We start from the raw sequence: 16,667 nt of genomic DNA, 5'->3' as shown, positions 1-16,667 counted from the left end.
GTAACTTTGAATCCCACAAAGCCTACTCACCCCCCTTTCCACACAAAACACCTCAAGACATAACACCCTCTGCCTTTACAGGATTTCAACAACAAACAATATGTAATATGAACAATTACAATATACTAACCAGGATAGAAAGCACCTGGATTTACATAACCAGAGATCCTATGATCAGCACTTGTCACCACACGGCAAAGCTTGAAAGCACTCTTGCATTTTTTAAAACTCTTTCACAAACCAAAACTCTTTCTCAAATATGAATGAATACTTGTTGTATTTCTTGTGTATTTTGATTTGAAAACAAAGATATATTTATAGCCTTTGAAAAGTTATCGTTGTAGGCAGTTTTGTTTCACTAAAACATTTTAAAACAGGTTTTCAAAGTATTGTTATGAAAACACACATTTAACCGGGTGACACCACGATTTAATCAGTTGAATGAGTAAAGCAGTTACACAACTGATTCAAAAAACAGTTTCAAAACTTCCAGTCAGCTAAGTGACAAACAACCGGTTATTTCGATAAATCAATTGATTGTTTTTACTTTGCTTGGAAAAAACACTTAGTTGTTTAAAACAGATTTAATCAAGCTTTGTGTAGTCTTTCAAGGACTGATCTTACAAAGATTCTAAACACCCTAATCTAAACCCAAACCTAGAAAGCAACACAACTTTAGGCTTCATGTGGATTTGATACATCAAAGTTCTCATCTTCAACATAAGGCCTCCTTGGATTTCTCAATTAGGAGGGCCTTGACTTCTTGTTGTGATTGTCTTGACTACTAGAGTTCCTCATGAAGCTTCACCGTTTCCCGCTGAAGCTTTCCTTAAAGGTTTCCTATTTGTTGATGGTGCTCATCAACCTCATGGGACTTCTTCTCAGCTGACCCTCCACACTCCTTCAGCTTGGAGGCAATCAAGCAGCTTGTCAGTTGCCTCATGATCTCCCCAACCAAGCAATCCTCCTCGAGGCCCATCATTTTCTCCTTGGCCTTGCTGGGCAGGAGGGCCTTCTCGAGAAAAGAGGGAGCGTCCAAGCTTTGGTCCCATAGTACTCCTTCCTGGAAGCTCGTGCCCTCGTCTTCTCGCACCACTACTATGTCACGTGGTGGGGATGGGCTTGGCGGAGGAGCATGGTGAGAAGGAGCATGTCCATCTGATGTAGAGAGCTCGGAAGGGGCAGCTGTTGTCTTCCTTCTCCTTTTAAAGACTGGCCCAGAGTAGGTCTCCTCATCGTCTTCAGTAGCGGTTGGAGCTGCTGTGGCAAGAGCCTTGAGTTTGAGATCCTAGGCTTGGGGTGCTTGAGCAGCTGCCCTCATCTTCTTAGCCCTTTCTGTTAGATCCTTCTTGTTAATCCGGGCCAACATGTTGTTTGCAAAGAAGACAACAACAATTTAGCAACAATAATAAAGTCAACATCATTAAGAGTAAAGAATGAAAAGTACCAATGTATGCTTTTAGCCCCTCTGGGATAACTTTTGGCTTATGAGAGTGGCAGTATAAAAGATCACCTTTAAGCTAGAAAGGAAGTGACAGACCTCCTGATCACGTTGAGGCATCTCTTCCAAGCGTCCAACACCTTGGAAGTTTGGCTTTTGGGTCCAGTACAGTGGGAACCCATCCAGGAGAGTGGGATCCTTCTTGTTGCAACGTATCTTTAAGAATTTTTCTTTGAAGCCCTTGTAGGATATTTGGAAGAGTGACAACAATGCTCTCCCAGCCACCCCATTGAAGGAAACCCAAAGTTGGCGACCTAAGTGTTTAGCCTCAAAGATGTATAGAAAAACTTCCAAATATAGAAAAAGGTCAAGCTGTATGCAAAGAATAGAGAAACCCCGAACGAATACCCAACTATTTGGATGTAGTTGGGCAGGGGCAACAATGATCTCGGTGAGAAGCTCTTTTTCAAAGTTGAACAGGGGCAAACAAAGAAGAATCTTTTTAAATACAGTGGTGTAAAAATAGAAAAAGGGACCTCAAGGTCAAAGGACTCATCACAACAGGTAGGCTCGTCTTCTCTACATGGGATTATCCTAAGGGCTATATTGTTTTCTCTGCCAAAACGGTACTTTTTTTGACACTTCTCTTTTCTAAGGGCCACTATTTGGTTACGAGAGGTGTATGTGGAAACTTCTTCTAATAGATTTTAGGGTGCCCAAGGGTACAGAGATTGGTAATCCATTGCAAGAGTATCTAAAAAATACAAACACAAGCAAATACAAACACACATTCAGGAAAAGCAAACCCCATACAGCGGTGCATTTCAGATTCAAGATGGCGAAATATCTAGAAGAAATAGCGATTAACATAAGCAGGAATGAATAAATCCAAAACAGACCCAACTCAAGCACTGTGATCGCAACAAATATTCCAAACAAATCATCATGCAAGTGCAGGAATAATGCGTTGAACAAGGGGCAGTACCTCGTTTCAAGGAGCGATTAAGGACAAGGAGGTTTCCCAGGTTCGCGAAGGAGGCGCAATGAGTCTAAGAGAGGTGCAAAGGGTTGCAAGTGAAAGGGAAATGAAACAACGAATGGAGAAGGTTTTTGAATGTTAACTTAAACGAATATGGGAATGGCAAGCGACAACGCCTTTTCTCCGTTGATAAGAGTGCCACGTGTGCGCTCACAATCGAGTATGGTGAAATGTCACCTCAAAAATGCTTTGTGCATTGTGCCACACCTGCCCATTGTGAGAATGACACGTAAGCCACCAGAGCAAGTGAATAGTCTCTTCGCTGAAGCAAGCTCAGCTCGAGCCTGAGGGCTTGTGATACAATAAGGAGATGATCAAGGACTCACATGACCTTTCACACTATGAGAAGTCATCTCAACTTTCAAGTGAAGATCCCACCAAGGATCTAGTCGATCTCACCAGAAGAAGAAATTGGCAAAGACCAGAACATCAAATGTTCTTCCTGCTGGTCTTCTTAAGAATTAAACAAGTTGTAAATAAATTGGGCTCACTCTAGGGGTTCAAATACCAAGATAAGCTAGAGTAGGTTCATATAACATAATAGAGGAGGTGTGCTTATCACTTTAGCTTGTTTTTTACCTAGTTTCTAGAAGAACAAGCCTAAGGTGTGGATTTGACTTAGTCAAACCCTAAAGGCAGCCCCATTTTTAGGTTTCCCATCCTACCCTTGCTTCTTATTTTCAATGCACCATCTCCTATAAATAGGGTGTCATACTCCTTGTATTTTACATGTTAATTTTGAATAGAAAAGTTACTTTGTACAAATTGTGTGAGGTGTTTGTGAGGTTTGAATCCTCTTGGCTAGATCTTATCTTGAGTAGTGTGAGACTCTCAAGTGGCGACCCTTCACTCATCTTGGTGGCTACCACACCCCAGTTGTCGTGAACCATTCTCATCACCACTCCATAAGCTTCTCTTCTTCCATTTTTTTCAATTCATTTCCATTTCCGCCTTTCATATAGGTCTTTGTCCTTGCTATTGGTTTTGCTTTTCTTATATACTTATGGTTCATCATTTGGTTCGGCCATGACCACCATTCATGTTTACCTTATTACCATTTTCATTCCACATTGCATTCCATCTATCACTTTATATTGATTTTTCATCTTTGCCTTGGTGAAGCGAACCTGATGGAGATCAAGCTCAAGTGGACATGGAGGCCAATCAACAAGATCAAGAAGAGGTAGAGGCGCAAATGGAGGACGCCCATGGAGGTCAAAGTCCACCTCAAAGGCTTACAAGAAGCATGTTCAAAGCTTTAGGAGCTAGGGGACAATTATTTTCTCTTTTTGTAATTTCTTTGGTTGAAGGTGCTTAGAGGGAAACATTAGAAACCTCTATTGTTATAGTATCTTTTAGGCTTTAGTTAGGAGCTTTAGGAGGGGGGGTGCGTTAGTAGATAGGTGTAGGAGTAGAATAGGAGGTGCCAAAGTGAAGGAAGAGGTCACACCTTCCTCATGCTTTGTCTTTGGCGCCGGTTTTTTTAGGAGGGAGTTTTTGAATTTGTGTAGCTTGCATTTCAGCACCTTAGGCTATAAATAAAGGTGCTCCCTTTGTAAAATTCAGATTGGAATTTAGAGTAAAGAAACTATACTCAAATTTTGAGTGAACATTGGAGAGCTTTTGAGCCTTCTTCTCTAGTCTTATCTTGAAGGATCCATGGTGACCTCAAGTGGCGGCAGCACACTCATCTGGGAGCAACCATCCTTCTAGTGGCGTGATCATCCAACCTTACATCCATCTTCATGAGCATTCTTTTCTCCTTCCTTCCTTCTCTTTCAATGGTTCATGTTTAAGCTTGTTTCCTTGAAATTTTGTCTTGTGTTCTTGAGTTTATGGTTCGGTTGTTCTTATTTTCCAGCAATCCTTTTCAGTTCTTTGCCTTTTAATTTCTTTTTGTTCGGTTCAATTTGATTCTTATTCAATTCTGTTCGGTGTTTTTAAGTTTTACCTTTTTTGTTGGTTCAATTTGACAATATGAGGAACTTCCATGTGAGTTTGGATGTGGTGCTAGTTTTGGTGAGTTCTTGACTTAGAACATTGATCCAATTCTAAGAAAAAGTGCCTAACAATTGTCCAACTCAAGTTGATTCCTAAGAATGTCAAGAATCATTCTCTTCTTTGCTATTGGAATCACATCATGTGGTATCAAGAGTTTAGGTGTGTTCTTGTTTAATTGTTGAGTTGTGTAGCACTTTAATTTCAAGAGCTCTTTAATTTTCTTGCAATTTATGGTTCTGTTTTTAGGCTTATTTGAGTTTGCTTGCTGTTTTAATTCTTTTGCCTATCATATGTTTGAGTATTTTCCTTTTTGAATCCATACAAGTTTTGTCTTAGTCTTGTTTTTCCATATTTGTCATCACTTCTAGTAGTACTTTTATTGCTTTTGATTGTTTCTTGCTTTAGTGTCATATAATTTTCTGAATTTGATATTGATCCTTTGTGCATTTTCTGTTTTAGTTTGAGTTCATGCTTGTATTCTAGACCTATACAAGTTCCTATACATCATTTTCCATTATGTTTTTGCTAGTTCATCATTCTGTTTTTCATTCCTATTAGGATTCCTCTGTTTCTGAAAAAAGTGCTTACTGTTTTTCCTTATTGCAATTGATTTACTTACTGGAAAATTCTGAAATTCTGGATTTGTGATATTCAAAGTGTTAGAAAAGAGTAGAAAAAAGAATTACTCAAAAATTCAAAGTACACAAAAAATGATAAATAAAATAAAAAAAGTGTACAATTCTGCCGAAAAGAAAACGGTAATCTGGCAGCGATTTTGAAAAATTTATCTCAATTAATTGGCTTACTGTTTTTAATTGATTCCAGTGCCATTTTTGAGTTAAAATCTTGAAGTTTCTTTGGTTTAAATTTCATAATCCAGTTCGCTCTATATCATTCCAGTTAAATCAGTGAACATCAAGCACAGTTTGCATTAAAAAAAAAATCCAGTAGCTAAATTTTTTGTTTTCTTCATCTACTCTAGTGCTTTTCCTTAAGTATTCTTTTGTGTGCCTACTTTCTCATTGAGTTCTTTATTTTCTTGATTGTCTTTCATTCCTTACTCTTTGAGTTTGTCTTACATATAGTATTCCGTTTTGCAATTACATTTCTTTGCTTATACCTTTTCCTGTTTGTCTTTATTGTTTCATTGGTTTTGTGGTGGTTGCCTTTGAGATTGGTGTGCTTGCTTTGACATCTTTCATTTGAGGATTCCAAGACCTCAAGATCAGATTGGTGCAAGAACATTATTTCTTTGAGAGTGACCTCTTTTTCTGCCTCAATTCACTTCGGCATTTTGATTGAAACACTCACTGTTTTTGCTCATTTTGTTTCTTAACTTGTTTGCTGTTTTGTGTGTTTGTTGTTTTTAATTCCAAATGGCTGGATTTTCAAGTGATGCATTGATGAGCATATATTTATTCACACTCACTAGCCTTATTCATAGATTATTGGACTATAATAATAAATAAATCCATTGTTTTAATTAATATTCTTATAATTGGGTTTATTTGGGCCTTAACTATTATTATTGTTAATTTTGTCTTTTTAGAGTAAATTATCCAGAGGAAGCATCTACCTTTGTGAATGGGCCAAATATGCAAAAGTCCAAGTTGCTTCTTGAACCAAAACAGAAAAAATATTTTGAGAAGAAAGAGAAAATAAAAGCTACAAGATTCCAGAAACAGAATTGGAAGCAAATCTTCTGCAAAATAAAAAGAATTATGGAAAGTAAAACTGTTTACAAAATCTAAACTGCAATATTTTCCCAAGATCTTTGGAGCAGAAAAGCCTATAAAAGGACACAAGCATCAAGGAGAAGAGAGAGAGCTTCATAGGGTTTTCTTAGTTTATTTTCTTCTTAGTAATTCTTTTGTTTTGCCTCCGCATGGAAGGCTAAACCTTTTTGGTTGATTCTTTTGTAATTCCCCATTGAGTTCTGAGGTTTTGTTCAATAAAAGTTTCGATTTTTAATTCTCTATAGCAGTTTGTGAGAGGTTGTACTTGAACGCATGATTGAGAGTCTTCCTTATCTTAAACTTTGGTTTCTTAGTTAGTTCGCATTGTTCTAATTAATTTCTTGGGCGCATGATTCAAGGGAGAGGAGGTAAGCATTCCCATGGAGTATACGCATGGAACAAAGTGGGTATTGATTAAACTAGTAGATGCATGCTTTACTGGTGAGTTTCAGTTGAATCAGATCGGCGCTTGTTCAATCTAGTTTAGCTTTGTTGGAGGATTGAGAAAAGATTAATCTTTAGAGAACCTGTGAAGAATTCAATGGTGGAAGAACTTGGGATCAACCGCTTTTTATTTGTTATTTTAATCTCTTTTATATTTTCTGCACAACTATCTCAAACCCCCTTTTCATCTTTATTGTTATTGCTAACTTTTATTGCTTGCAGATAGATTTTAAACCCTAATCAACTGATTTTACTATTGGATTCGTTGGGAGACGACTTGGGGACATTTGTCCACAATTATACTATCATCTCTTTAGTGTTAGACAAGTCTACGCTAGAATCATATTAATTTGACAGCTAAACGACAGCTATCATGCATCCTACAAGCAGAATTCTCCTTCCAAAGCTTCAATCCTTGGTGAATTACATGAAGCACAAAGAACCATTAGACGCTTGGAAGAGAAATTGCAAAAGATGGAGGTGCAACAAGCTAGACCATCTCCTTCAATCCATGATGAGCATCATAGACCTTCAACAAGAGCCTCTTCAAATGATTTTGGCCGTGAAGATGAACATAGGAGAAGGAGAACTCCACCCCAATTCCATGGACAAAGACATCATCATCAAGGGGAAAGACATCACTACGGCAATGGCTTCTATCAAGATGCAAAGTCTAGGCTTCCTTCGGTCAAGCTTCCTTCTTTTAATGGCTCTAGTGATCCTAATGTATATTTAGATTGGGAGGTTAAGTGTGAACAAATATTTGAGATCCATGAGATCCAAGATGATCATAAGCTTAAGCTAGCCACCCTAGAGTTTAGTGATTATGCCATGAAATGGTGGCATGGAATTGTAAAGGACATTATCTATCACAAGGGTCCTCCTGTGGACTCTTGGAACTCTTTAAAGGATCATATGCGCGCTAGGTTTGTGCCCCCACATTTTAGGAAAGACCTCATGTTGAGACTCCAACGGTTTCAACAAGGCACGCTAAATGTGGATGAATATTATAAGGAGCTAGAGACGCTTGTGCTTAAAATTGAATTAGAAGAAAGTGAGGAAGCTATGATTGATAGGTTTGTGAGTGATCTTAGGAAGGATATTCAAGACATTGTTGAGTTACAAGAGTATTCATCATTGGGCTCTTTAGTTCATCTTGCAATGAAGGTGGAAGCCCAACTTGCTAAGAAAAACTCTTTCAAAAATGCTTCTAATGATGGATACTACTCCAAGTCTTGGAGAAACAAAAATTCTTTTTCTAAACATCCTTCCAAAGATTCTTCTTTCAAACCCAAGGAAACTAAGCCATCTACTTCTAGGCCTAAATCTCCCACTAGAACGTCTAATACTAAATGCTTTAAATGTATGGGTTATGGTCATATAGCTGCAAATTGTCCTTCTAAACGAAGTATGTACATGCATGAGGGCATTGTAGTTAGTGAACATGATTCGGATTCTCCTAAGCATTCATTACATTCTCATGCATCTAGTGAGGAAGAGAGCGAATGTCCACTTGAAGGGGATTTGTTAGTTGTGAGAAGACTTCTTGGACAAGTTTCATAACCTTTTGATGAAAGTCAATGGGAAAATATTTTCCATACAAGATGTCTTATTCAAAACAACATTTGCTCTTTGATAGTGGATGGGGGTAGTTGTGCAAATGTGGCTAGTACAAGAGTAGTAGATAAGCTTGGATTGCCTACTATCTCTCATACAAAGCCCTACAAATTACAATGGCTTAGTGAGGTAGGAGAAATAATTGTCAATAAACAAGTCCTCATCCATTTCTCCATTGGAAAATACAAAGATGAGGTATTATGTGATGTTGTGCCCATGGAAGCCACTCATATTCTTTTGGGAAGGCCTTGGCAATTTGATAGAAAAGTTTTACATGATGGCTTTACCAACAAACTATCTTTTGAATTCCATGGTCACAAGGTTACTTTAAAATCTCTCTCTCCAAGAGAAGTCCATGAGGACCAAGTTATCATGAAGAAAAAGAGGGAGAGTGAAAAAGATAAAAAAGATAAGAGTTCTAAGCCTACACTCCTTGTGTCTAGGCGTGACATTGAAAGGGAAATAGTGGCTCATCATCCTCTTTTCTTAGCCATCCCTAGAACTCTTAGAGTAGAATCACTTGTTGATAGTCCTCATTGCTTGGAAAATTTGGTAGAAGAGTTCCAAGATGTGTTTCAAGATCCTCCAAATGGACTTCCACCTTTGAGAGGGATTGAGCACCAAATTGATTTGATACTGGGCTCTTCTTTACCAAACCGACCAGCATATAGGACCAATCCAAGTGAAACCAAGGAAATTCGCCAACAAGTTGAGGCTTTGATTGAGAAAGGGTGGGTGCAAGATAGCATGAGTCCTTGTGCTATGCCTATCATCTTAGTGCCAAAAAAGGATGACACATGGCGAATGTGTTCGGATTGTAGGGCCCATCAATAACATAACAATTAAGTATAGGCATCCCATACCTAGACTAGATGATTTGTTGGATGAATTACATGGTTCAAAAATCTTTTCAAAGATTGATCTTAAAAGCGGCTACAATCAAATCCGTATCAAACTGGGTGATGAATGGAAGACAGCTTTTAAGACCAACTTTGGTTTATATGAGTGGTTAGTTATGCCTTTTGGTCTAACTAATGCACCAAGTACCTTCATGCGCCTCATGCATCATGTTCTTAGACCATTCATTGGTAAGTTTGTTGTTGTTTACTTTGATGACATTCTCATTTATAACTTATCCTTGAATGACCATAGGTTGCATGTTAGGCAAGTTTTAGAAACCCTTAGGAAGGAACATTTGTATGCTAATCTTGCTAAATGTATGTTTGCTCTTGATCATATAGAATTCCTAGGGTTTGTTGTAAGTTGCAAAGGGGTCCATGTGGACAAAACTAAGGTGATGGCCATTCAAAATTGGCCTACACCGAAATCTTTGAATAAGGTCCGAAGTTTTCATGGACTTGCTTCTTTTTATAGAAGATTTGTCCCAAACTTTGGTACCATTGCCGCACCACTCAATGACATAGTGAAAAAGGATGTGGTCTTTCAATGGGGAGAAGCACAACAAAATGCTTTTGACACTTTGAAAGAAAAATTGACTAATGCTCCCATCTTGGCCCTTCCTAATTTCACTAAGACATTTGAGATTGAGTGTGATGCTTCAAGCATAGGTATTGGGGCTGTTCTCCTTCAAGAGGGCCACCCCATAGCCTATTTTATTGAGAAATTGAAGGGAAGTTATCTCAATTATTCCACTTATGATAAAGAATTATATGCACTTCTTAGGGCTTTGTTCACTTGGCAACACTATCTTTTTCCCAAAGAGTTTGTGATACATAGTGATCATGAATCTCTTAAATATTTGAAAAGCCAAAACAAACTTAACAAGAGGCATGCCAAGTGGGTGAAATTCATTGAGAAATTTCCTTATGTGATCAAACACAAGCAAGGCAAAGTAAATATTGTGGCGGATGCTCTTTCTAGAAGATACACTTTGCTAAATCTTTTAAGCTCTCAATATCTTGGTTTTGATCACATTAAGGAACTTTATCATGATGACCTTGATATTTCCCTCATCTATCAAGAGTGTCTTAAGGGAGGACACAAAGACTTTTTTATACAAGATGGCTTTCTTTTTAAAGGAAAACGTCTTTGTGTTCCTCAATGCTCTATTAGATTATCTCTTGTTAGAGAAGCTCATGAGGGGGGTTTAATGGGACATTTTGGGGTTGCTAAAACTTTGGATGTGTTACATGAACATTTCTTTTGGCCTCATATGCATAAACATGTTCATAGTTTGTGTGATAAATGCATAGCTTGCCGTAAAGCTAAGTCTAAGATGCATCCCCATGGTCTATATACTCCTCTTCCTATCCCTTCAATGCCTTGGGTAGATATATCTATGGATTTCATCTTAGGCTTACCCAAGACATCAAAGGGAAAGGACTCCATTTTTGTGGTAGTGGATCGTTTTTCAAAGATGGCTCACTTTATTCCTTGCCACAAAGTGGATGATGCATGCCACATTGCAAACCTCTTCTTCCAAGAAGTGGTTCGCTTGCATGGGATTCCTAGATCTATAGTATCCGATAGAGATCCCAAGTTCTTGAGTCACTTTTGGAAAACCTTGTGGGGCAAGCTTGGGACTAAGCTTTTATTTTCTACCACTTGCCACCCACAAACTGATGGTCAAACCGAGGTGGTGAATAGAACTTTGGGACAACTATTGAGATGTTTTATTTCGGGGAATCCTAGAGTGTGGGAGAATTTACTACCCCATGTTGAGTTTGCATATAATCGTGTAGTAAATTCTACCACCTCACATTCTCCTTTTGAGGTTGTCTATGGGTTTAACCCCCTAACACCTCTTGATCTTCTTCCTATTCCCCTTCTTGGAGATGTCTTGTACAAAGATGGGGATGAAAAGGCTTCTTTTGTGAAAACTTTGCATAAAGACATCAAGAAGAGAATTGAGAAGAAGGTTGGCAAGTATGTTGAACTTGCCAATAAAAGGAGAAAAGCATTGTTGTTTGATGAGGGCGATTGGGTTTGGCTTCACTTGAGGAAGGATCGCTTTCCTACTAAAAGGAAGTCCAAACTAATGCCTCAACGGGATGGACCTTTCCAAATCCTCAAGAGGATTAATGACAATGCTTATGAGTTAGATATGCCTGATACATTCTTAGGTAGTCATACTTTTAATGTCAGCGATCTAACTCCTTTTCTGTAGGTCTCCAGAATTCGTGGTCGAATTCTCTCCAACTCGGGGAGTATGATGGAGATCAAGCTCAAGTGGACATGGAGGCCAATCAACAAGATCAAGAAGAGGTAGAGGCGCAAATGGAGGACGCCCATGGAGGTCAAAGTCCACCTCAAAGGCTTACAAGAAGCATGTTCAAAGCTTTAGGAGCTAGGGGACAATTATTTTCTCTTTTTGTAATTTCTTTGGTTGAAGGTGCTTAGAGGGAAACATTAGAAACCTCTATTGTTATAGTATCTTTTAGGCTTTAGTTAGGAGCTTTAGGAGGGGGGGTGCGTTAGTAGATAGGTGTAGGAGTAGAATAGGAGGTGCCAAAGTGAAGGAAGAGGTCACACCTTCCTCATGCTTTGTCTTTGGCGCCGGTTTTTTTAGGATGGAGTTTTTGAATTTGTGTAGCTTGCATTTCAGCACCTTAGGCTATAAATAAAGGTGCTCCCTTTGTAAAATTCAGATTGGAATTTAGAGTAAAGAAACTATACTCAAATTTTGAGTGAACATTGGAGAGCTTTTGAGCCTTCTTCTCTAGTCTTATCTTGAAGGATCCATGGTGACCTCAAGTGGCGGCAGCACACTCATCTGGGAGCAACCATCCTTCTAGTGGCGTGATCATCCAACCTTACATCCATCTTCATGAGCATTCTTTTCTCCTTCCTTCCTTCTCTTTCAATGGTTCATGTTTAAGCTTGTTTCCTTGAAATTTTGTCTTGTGTTCTTGAGTTTATGGTTCGGTTGTTCTTATTTTCCAGCAATCCTTTTCAGTTCTTTGCCTTTTAATTTCTTTTTGTTCGGTTCAATTTGATTCTTATTCAATTCTGTTCGGTGTTTTTAAGTTTTACCTTTTTTGTTGGTTCAATTTGACAATATGAGGAACTTCCATGTGAGTTTGGATTTGGTGCTAGTTTTGGTGAGTTCTTGACTTAGAACATTGATCCAATTCTAAGAAAAAGTGCCTAACAATTGTCCAACTCAAGTTGATTCCTAAGAATGTCTAGAATCATTCTCTTCTTTGCTATTGGAATCACATCAGAACCTTCACACTTACTTAACCATTTGGTTAAGTTCATGTCTAGTGAGAATCTTCCTTAGGTTTCACCATAAATTGCTAAAATCCCAACTCTAATTAAAAGTGACACCATAAAATGGAATCATCTAAAAATCAACTCACATTAGATTGTGTACTGGATAAGAGCGCTCAGGCTCAGTGCTCGGTGGTCGGATCTAGGTGCATGGCACAGGCATGTCAGCTCGACTGTTGGGCCAGTATAACGGGCCATGTGATTGGGGTCAGTTTGGACAGCAAACCCGTTTTGGTATAATTGAGGTAACCTTTCATATGTAAATACAAGGCTATTAATAAAGGGTATTTGTGGATCTAGGGGTACGCTTAGCGTGTGGGGTCTAGGTTAAGTAAATGTTTTCTTTTAACCTAAGTCTGTGTGTTTTAGGGCACGTAGTGGTTAGGTTGCATGTACAACGAAAGATAACGTTGCACCATGAGTAGGGTGTCCATGTAACCATAATGTACCCCTGATGTTGGTGCATAAGTTGGTGCCCTGGTGGTTATTCTGTTATTATTTTATGTGTTCCTTGGAGACGATTTTGGTTCTGTCGTAGCACCTTGAGAGAAGGCTGTTGAACCAAGTGGTGTTCAATGTTTTGAAGAATCCAAATCCTTTGAAGGATGTTGAAGCTTCTGCTTTGCTGTGTGTTGCTGTGTTGGTTTAAGCTTTGTTCTGGGGTAGTTTAATGTTGTAATCCACCCTTAGATTAAATCTCAAGCAATTAGCATCTCAATCTTTATCAAAGTAAAATGTTTTTCAAACTAAGTTGAAACAACCGATTGTTTTGTCGAAACAACCGATTGTTTACACTTAAGTGTTTTGAGAAAGTTTGAAAACTGTTTTTGAATGGTGAAATCTGTTAAGTAACAAAACAAACGATTGATTCGAGGAAACAATCGATTGTTTGTTTTGAAACCATAACAGAAAAACTGTTTTCTTTGACTGAGCTTTAAATGCTTTAACTGAATACGCTCCAGTCATTAAATGCTTTGACCAATCTATTTTAAATGCAATTAAGAGTTTGTTAAGATTTGATAACAAACTATATTCTTGAATATATTATGAAAAACTGTTTTTAAGGATTAAGAATCTTGAGACAAAGTTTTTTTAAGAACAACAACTAAGAGTTTTTCAAAGAGTTCTGAGATTGCTTAAGAGTTGAGAGATTGATCAAGGTGTTAGAATAGGATTCTACTTGTATTGATTTCAGATATTCATTTGTAACAAGTGTAATCTTTGTAAACTGCTGAACAATTCGTTTGTGTGTTTTGCTGAGATTGGTTGTGTGTTCTTGAGGTGTTCAAGATCAACAATCTTAGTGTTGGCCAAGGAGAGTGTGTTTCTTGAGGTGTTCAAGGTCATTCTCTTGATTGTGGTGTAAGTGATCAAGTGGTGATTGCTTAGTGGTTATCCTCAGGGTTTCTGAGAAGACTGGATGTAGCTCTAGTTTGGAGTGAACCAGTATAAACAACTGTGTACAATCTCTCTATCCCTAACTCTTTAATTTCAGTTTGTTTGTTGTTTGCTGGCATAAACAACCGATTGTTTATTCTAGTATTACAGTTTTTACTTGCTGTTTTGGCTAACTGAATTGCTGAATCAATTGGTTTCTGAAATAAATTCATTCTAGCTTTGAAAAGTTTGCGAAAACCCCTTTAAACAATTCACCCCCCCCCTTAGCTTAAAGCCATATTTTCTAACAATTGGTATCAGAGCTTGGTTCTTGTAAGTCATTCAAGTTGATCCTAAAAAATGGCTGATAGACTACCGTTTGGGGAAGGTGCCTCAATAAACAGACCACCCTTGTTTTGTGGTTTGAATTACCAGTTTTGGAAAGTTAGAATGAAAATATTTATGGAATCTCTTGACAAAAGAATTTGGGATGCAATTAAAAATGGCCCTTTTATCCCAAAGTTTGAAAAAGATGGTGCTGTCATTGAGAAGCCATGGTCTCAATGGACTGATGCAGAAAGTAAAAAGGCCAAATTTGATTGCATTGCCAAAAATATTATAACCTCTGCTTTAAATTTTGATGAGTTTTTCAGGGTCTCACAATGCAAATCATCAAAAGAAATGTGGGATACTTTGGAAGTCACTCATGAAGGAACAAATGAGGTGAAAAGAGCTAGAAAGCATGCTCTCATCCAAGAGTATGAGATGTTTAGAATGCTTAAAGGTGAAACCATAGCTGAAGTGCAGAAAAGGTTTACACACATCATCAACCACCTAATGAGCCTAGACAAGATGTTTGACAAAGAAGAGCTGAACATCAAGATCTTGAAATGTCTTGATAGATCATGGCAACCAAAGGTAACTGCTATTTCCGAATCTAAAGATCTAACATCATTAAGTGTTGCTTCTTTGTTTGGAAAGCTTAGGGAACATGAGCTAGAGATGAATAGACTCAATGTTCAAGAGAGTGAAGATAAGCACACAAGGAGCATAGCCTTGAAAGCATCCAAACATAAGGGAAAGCATAATTCAAGTGATGATAGTGATGAGGAAAATCTAAGTTTGCTGTCAAGAAAATTCAGCAAATTTCTAAAGAGAAACCGCAACAAAGACAACAACAAGGATAGGTATGGAAACAAGAAACCCAATGAATTTAATTCAAATAACTATAATTGTTTTGGTTGTGGTGAGCAAGGTGACATAAAGGCAGATTGTCCCAACAAGAGCAAAGAGAAAAAGACAAGCTACAAGGAGAAGAAAGGCAAGACAAAAAGAGCCTACATAGCTTGGGATGAAAATGAGGTGTCATCATCAAGTTCTTCATCAAGTGAAGATGAAAAAGCCAACATATGCTTAGTACCTGAGGATGATGATGATGATTCTTGCAGTTCAAGTGAGGTAAGTTCATGTGCTTCCTTAAATGAACAAAACTATAGTGAATTGCTTGAAGCTTTTCAAGAAACTCATGATGAAGCTAATAGATTGGTTCTTTCAAACAACCGATTGAAAGATCTTAACAATGGGCTTGAAAAGAAAGTTAAATCACTTGAAGAGGATCTGAGAAAAGCAAAAATTGATTTTGAAAAACTGGAAAATCATTTCAAAAATGCCTTTTGCAAGTGTGATACTCTCATTTGCACAAATTGTGAAAATCTTGAGAAAAAGGTTCACTATCTTGTTGAAACTGTTGACAAGCTTTCAAAAGGGAAATCAAACTTTGAGAATGTCTTGGCATCTCAAAGCTGTGTTTTTGGAAAGGCTGGTTTAGGCTTCAATCCACAGAACAAGCAAGATAGGTTTTCAATTTTTTTTTAAGAAAATCATAAAAACAACCGATTGTTAAGACGAAACAACCGGTTGTTACATGCTTTTACTGCATGAAGAAAGGCCACTCTATTAGATTCTGTAAAATTAGAAAATATGGTGTTCCTAAAGGTCTTATGAAATGGATTCCTAAGGGATGTGATGTTTCTAACAGCAAAGAAAAGCCAAAAGGATCCAAATTTGTAAGGGGACCAAATCTTGCAACTTGAATTTGTTTATGCAGGAAAAATGAAGAGAAAAAGAAGAACTGAGCCATCTGATAAAGCTGTTGAAGAAAAAGGCAGTCATTGAAGTTGTATCAATGCTATGCAAAAGGTCAAAACAGTGAAAAGAAGTTTTCTTGATCAACAAGCAATTGGCTCATTGCTGAAACAACATAAGGATAAGACCTTCCTTTATTTGTTCTCAATTTCTGTTTCAAAGTTCTTTCTTATGATTAATTGTCTTTTAATCAATGTCATGTGCTTTAATATGTTTCTGTTTATGGTTAAAAATTTCAAAATCAAGTTTTTAACTGCTGCAGAAAAACAACCGATTGTTTCTTCGAAACAACCGATTGTTTTGAGTCTGACAGCATTGTGAAGAAATTGATTTAATTGCTTTTTGAAATTCTATCCGTTGCAGATCAATTTCAAAGGGAGAATCTTGGTCAAAGGATCTGTGTTGAAAGCTGAGCATGATCAGAAAGAAGTTACAACAGTCATAAAGGAATATATTCCAAAATCTTGGAAATTCAAGAGCCTTAATAACTAGTCAAAGATCACATGTGAAGACCATGTGATTTTCAGCTTTTTCTGACATTTTCAGTGCAGAACAGAGTCAAGTCCTCTCTCTGAAAAATCAGGTACCCATTGAATGAAATTAAATTCAAATTGATTCTCTTTCTACTATAAAA

The sequence above is a fragment of the Phaseolus vulgaris genome, chromosome 4 (assembly GCF_000499845.2).
Source record: "Phaseolus vulgaris cultivar G19833 chromosome 4, P. vulgaris v2.0, whole genome shotgun sequence".
In the NCBI taxonomy this organism is placed as follows: Eukaryota; Viridiplantae; Streptophyta; class Magnoliopsida; order Fabales; family Fabaceae; genus Phaseolus; species Phaseolus vulgaris.
The sequence above is the reverse complement of the archived record's forward strand: the minus strand, read 5'-3'. Positions refer to the sequence as shown.